Source organism: Ailuropoda melanoleuca, chromosome 5 (assembly GCF_002007445.2).
Source record: "Ailuropoda melanoleuca isolate Jingjing chromosome 5, ASM200744v2, whole genome shotgun sequence".
In the NCBI taxonomy this organism is placed as follows: Eukaryota; Metazoa; Chordata; class Mammalia; order Carnivora; family Ursidae; genus Ailuropoda; species Ailuropoda melanoleuca.
Genome location: NC_048222.1, coordinates 530,164 through 536,335, shown reverse-complemented (window position 1 = coordinate 536,335; position 6,172 = coordinate 530,164). Strand labels below are relative to the sequence as shown.

The 6,172-nt window shown below is 48.0% G+C and overlaps 1 non-coding gene across 1 annotated transcript; it reads right to left on the bottom strand.

Annotated features, from left to right (window-relative positions):
* Positions 1 to 5,130: 5,130 nt before the first annotated feature.
* TRNAS-GCU lies at positions 5,131 to 5,212 on the bottom strand. The gene has a single exon. It is a non-coding gene; the product is annotated as a tRNA-Ser (tRNA).
* Positions 5,213 to 6,172: the final 960 nt, after the last annotated feature.

Here is a 6,172-nt window from a genome sequence, read left to right as displayed (position 1 = left end):
CCCTGCGCGCTCCGGCGCGCTCCCAGAGCCCCGGAGTCCCCGCCCGGGAGCCCGGAGCCCCCCCGCCCGCCGCGTTGCTCCCTCGGGCCGCGCGCCCCGCAGCCACTGCGTCGGCAGGTTGCGCGCAACCGCTTCCGCGCCGCGCGGGAAGGCTGCGGCGAGCGCGACGCCCGGGGCCTGGGAGCACCTGCAGCGGCGCGGGGCCAGCCCTGGTTCCTCTGGGTCCTCCGCACCCAGCCGGCCCCCCGGCCTGGTTAACACCCTCAGTGAATGATGCACACCCGAGGAGTGCTTGCTGAGGGCTGGACGGCTCCTCTATCCATTCTCTCTTTCCTTCTACTTTGGTCCCTACTGAAGACTCACATTTTGGCATTTCTGATCAAGAGACTTTGAAGAATCAGGACATTTCTTTTGGAAATCTCTGCATTAAAAATTCTTACCCCTGGGTTCTGTAAATGGTCCCTAAACCCAGTCAAATTGTATGTAAAATTTTTCCTTATGTGCCCTAGTCGTCAGATTTTCAAAGGACCCTCCCCGGTTTCCTAGCCACTATTAACGTGTTGCATTTGTCTTCTGTGGTTTTCCCGTAGCCAACTGCTCACCCTTTGCACTCACGGATTCCGTCTTCTATCCCTTTTATTTTCTGTGCGATGCTCACGGCCATGCTGAGCCCAGTACGGGGTCAACGTGGAGTAAACAAGGCTTCTAAATCCTCTACGGAAGGGCGTTTATCTCTTGGTAGATTATCACTTTTAATATCCAAAATGATAGACACCTGTAAACAAACAGAAAATGAACGTCACAAAGGTGAACATGGCAAAAAATGAAAAGCTCCTTTAGCCCCCAATTCCATTTCTCAGAAAAATTCATACCAACTTTGGTATATATTCCTCAAACCTATTTAAAAGTGAGTATATAAACCCACAAATTAAGACATAAAAATTACATCATGCTCTATATTACAATTGAGAAATTGCTGGGGTTTGTTTGTTTGATTTAAAGTAAACCCTCTCCCCAAACTGCCTAGCCAACACGTGGGTACCTACCTCCATCCCAGCATTTTAGTAGCTGGCTATTATTTCCATCAAGTGAATGGGCACATTTTCAAATTTCTGATATTGCAAAATATTACAATGAACATTCTTAAACAAATATTTTTAATTTTTTTGTACTTAAATAAAAATTGTTGAGGGAGATTATCTTGAAAGATATTGCCAAACAGCCCTTCAGAGAAGTGTTTATCATGACCCCTGACTTGCACGCACCACCTCCAAGGCCCTGGAAGGGGTAGCCCTGTGTGAAACATGTTTTGTAAAAGTGCCAAGTGTATTATCATGGAAAGTAGATAAGACTGTTGCCTCTTTCTATTGCCTCTTATCCTCAGATATATCACATACACCTTAGAGTGGCTGCATCTAATTCTGTGTTGATAACGTCTATTCTTTTTCTTAAATAGAACCCCCTAAGTTGTGTAGGCTGCAGACCTCACAAAATCTGGATAGCAGCAGAAGCGGGCTGGGGAGTGCCCCAACTGCCTTGAGTTGTATTTTGCTCATCGCCTCTTCAGCGACAGTGCAGCGTCAGATTCCGTTATCAGCTTGGTCCCGTGGAAGCCTGACCCACCACCGGGTTGGAGATACTGCATTTATTTAGAGGAGATATTTAACCAACGATGCTATCCATCCTCGGTCCCAAGAAGTAGCGGCTAGCACTTTGTGCCTGGAATCCTCAAGCTGGGTTCGAGTCCCACCTGATGCCACTTCCTGTACTGTCTAGTTCGTGGGATGGCATCTGTACGCACAGCAGTATTCAACTTCCCAGCTAAAATCAAACAGAAGAACCTGGGGATTAAATTCCATTTTCAAAAGTTCACCTCCCTGGGGCACCCAGCATCTTCAACATCTCCAAGTACAAAGGTGTACCCCACCCAGAGCTCTCAGTCTGCCCCCCCCAGATGCCAAGCCCCATGAATAGGGCACTTCTCACTCTTGAAACACTCATCTGCCCTCTCTCCTTCCTCCTCATTCCCACCACCTATCCCAAATTCCTGGAGGGCAGCCTGGAGGTGGCAGGATGCTCCCTGACGGGCACCCTCGTCCAACAACGCAGGTGGCCCAGGGTAGGGTGTCCTCACACCAACAAACATTGCAATTGAACCACCCAAGCTGAGACTCAGGGACAAAAATGTGCTCGAGGAACATTCTTCTCACTATGTAGACAAACATAGAGTTGGGCATAAAGATCAAACCTAGGAAGTCCGTACACTCATTTTACCTTTAGAACGATGAGAGAAACAGGCCACAGGAAGGAAAGATTTCCTTCCAAAAGGACAGGAGCTAAATTAGGAAGAGACAGGTATTAAAAAAAAAAAAAAAAGAGGGGCGCCTGGGTGGTGCAGCCATTAAGCGTCTGCCTTCGGCTCAGGGAGTGGTCCGGGAGTCCTGGGATTGAGCCCCACAACAGGCTCCTCTGCTGGGAGCCTGCTTCTTCCTCTCCCACTCCCCCTGCTTGTGTTGCCTCTCTCGCTGACTGTCTATCTTTGTGTCAAATAAATGAATAAAATCTTAAAAAAAAAAAAGGAAACACAGGTATCTGTATTTTGTACAGACTAATCTCTTCGATGTCATAAGAGGCAACCTTTAAATCCAGTGAACTATTTCCAGATTCCTTTTTACTTCAACATTTTAATGTTCTCATAACAGAAAGTCAAGTCCTACTCTTCCCAATTCCAGTAATTCATTAGACTACAAAAATTTATTAGTTCCTATTATGAATCACCATTGGTTACACAGAAGTTATGTAACAAATTAAGGCCACTAAGTTTATGAAAACAGATTCTTTTGGTTCCCACCAGGGATGCTTGATGGTACCCGCACTTATGTGGTCTGTGATAATGCCAGCTGCCAAGGGAAAGAACCTGTTCTGCTTGGGCTGTCACCAGCAGGTGCAGCCCTGCTTTCTTTCCACCTTGCTGATGCTAGTGTGATGAGGCCTCCCCCAAAGTGCCTTCTCTCTTCTGAAATGGCCTGATGGCCTTCCCGTCTTGGAATTCTATACCTGCAGTCCTTCGTCCAACCAGCACCACCTCCAGCCTGTGGTTCTCTCAGCCATGCAGCACTGACATCCTCACCAAAACAAAGTCAACACCACAAATAGACCCCAGACTTCCAACTTTATGAAGTGACACGAACAGAAGGAAGAAATACTTCTTAAATACAGAAAGAGATTTTAATGATGTAATCATTATAATCATATCCAGCATCAAGAACCCACTTTAGCTCAAATCCACGAATTCGGACTTTATTCCAATCCTCTAAATTAAGGTAATGGAAAAGGCCTGGGTGGAGGGGTGTCTGCGCCCAAGTGACCCAGGACTGGGGAGAAGGCCACAGAGCAGGTTCCACAGGGAGACAGAACCAGCCAGACACACAACAGAGGCTGGGAGGGCACGTGCTGGGAGGGCACTTCTGCTGGCTCCTCACATGTTCTGTGGCTCTCCTATGCCTTTAGGAAGCTGAGGGAATCTCTGTGGGTGTTAACAAGGACTCCCTCCTTGACCAAACAAGTGAGGTTCTTCCAAACGAGGCTCCATCCTTGGCCTGTCAAGCCCAGTTTCATAAAGAATCCTATTGAGTCCAGTTTAGGTGGGAAACCCCTACCCTTGATATCAAATCAAGTTCCTTCTACTCCACTAAATATTTAATCAAGTTTTTTGTGTTTTTGTTCTTGTTTTTTAGCAATTTTCCATCCAGTGACTCTCCTCCCCTGCCCATTGGCTGTAAGCTGCTGGCTGCCCCAGTTGTATTCCAAGTTGAGTTCAACCTGTCTTCTATTGCAATAGTCTTAACTTAAGCCTGTTTAACTCCATCTGATGCAATTTTCTTTGATAGTTCCCTCAAAGAACTCACAGACACACCCTGGGAAAATGTCTTTTCCAGAGAAGAGACCTAACTCAGGATTTGAGGATGCAATCAGCTATGTAGAGAAGGTGTGTCCAGAGGAGAGTGAGTGAATTAATGGTAGCCAATTATCTGAGGATATGAAAACAGTTTTAAAGTCTGTACCAAATAGGAGAGATGTGGCTGAGAAGAATGAAGACAGGAGCAGCTTTCCTGGGCTGAACATTTATAGAAATAAAGAGAATCCTGGGTGGTTAGATGTAACAGGTAGGTACCTAAGCCAGATGATACAAGGCTTTAAGGTCAACAGAAGAAACATCTGAATGCTTTATTAAATCACAGATTCAAAAGCACACTCCTCAAGATCATAATTTAACAGATCAAGAGTGAGGCCCAGAATTCTTCATTCACAAAAAGCACTTAAAGCAGCCCAGAAATCATATTTCAAATATTGCTCTCAGCTCCCCCAAAAAAAGCAAAAACAAAATTCAGATTAATTAAAACAAAAACAATTCTACTTTTTCAATAAATGTTAAGAGGTATTCTATTGTAATAAGGGAGATGGAAGTTAAACTGTACTGTAATATCACTCTCACCTACTAAATGAACGGAGAGCCGAAAGTTGACAACATATCATACTGGGGAGGGTGAGGGGAGCAAGGACTTCAATCATTATTGGTTGGGAGTGTAGACTGATAAAATTCCTTTGGTGGGCAATTTGGCACTATGTCCAAATATTTATATCCTAGGAAGCAGCAAACTCATTTCTAAAAACGTATGTTAGTTTTACAGATGAACACATTCAAAATTACATCTCAGGGGTGAGGGGACACTTTAAATTAGCAAACATGTTGAAAACTGCAGTACAGTTAAAATCCAGCTGAAAATATCGTGCAAAATACAATATATAAACAACTAATTTACCTCTGTGAATAACTTTAAGTTCAGCAATGTCTTTCTCTATTGCTCAACTGCTTCTTCAAAACTCCTGGAGAGTCCGGGGCGGGGGGGGGGGGGGGGGGGGGGGGGGGGCATCTCGTATGAGAGTAAAGGCTGGTCAGACCAGCCCCGGTGATAACTCTGGTCCTTGTGCTGCTGAGGAAGACCGGCCTCTGAGACAACAGTAGCAACGGTAGTGGCTGCCCACAGTCTAAGCTGGTCAGGGGGGACCAGGAATGAAACCAGGCGGTTCTCCCAGAGCCATCCAGCCAGGAGTTCACGGGAAACCTCTCGACGAGGGTGGGATTCGAACCCACGCGTGCAGAGCACAATGGATTAGCAGTCCATCGCCTTAACCACTCGGCCACCTCGTCGGGTGCAGCCCTCGCGCGGTCAGACTCTTCACCCCGCAGTCGGTTCTGCGGTGATCCATGAAACTGCGTTTCCCCTGATCCAACGTGGCCTCGATGCTCACGACCGTACCCCAGTCAGGTGTGTCCGGGTCCCCTCACGATATCACATCCTAGATGGGCAATACACCCAGCAGGCGGAGGGTGTCCTGCGCGCGCACCTGTTGGCCGCCCCGCCCGCGCGCAGCAGCGCCCGGGACTCCGATGTGCCCGCTGCTCCCGGGAAAGGCTGGACCCTCTAGGATTTGCCCCCGAAACACGTGAGACTGCTGGGCCGCGCCTACAGGTCTCTCCTGTTCGCTTCTCTGGGGCTTGGCCCTTACAGCGACCCGGGAGAACTTAGCTGGAGCAGAAGATAACGCACGCGCCCGGACGAGACCGCGCTGGCGCGGGAGTGACCTGGGATCTTAACACCGCTGACAGCGTGGCCGCGTCCTCACTGGGGACGCCCGGGTGGGGAGACCCGGGATCCGGGGTCCAGCATGCCCGGGGCGGGAGCCCCATCATGTTCACCGGGGGCTTGGCGCAGGCCATCTCGCCAGCTCCACCTCCAGCCCCCTCCCCACCTCCGTGATGTTTCTTCCCAGGAAGAAGCTGAGCTCGACAACTTAGGTAAACCCAGCGTCAAGAAACCCCTTTCACTCACTAGGCTTCTATGCTTTTCTGTATTTAGCGCAGGATTTTGGAGAGAAATGGTAAGACAAGAGATTCTTACTTGCCAGGGTGCTTTTCCCTTCCATGAAACCTCTACTTTTGTTCTTAGCTTTGGCGAGGGAGACCCTCTTCTCTCCGTCCTGTTCCTTTACTGAATTTCATAAACTCACCTCCAGCATACACCACCCATCAAGGGAAACTCACCTACAATCCATGGGTTAGAGGGCTGAGGATTCATTCAGTGAGTCAAACAACCATATTACCTGTTTT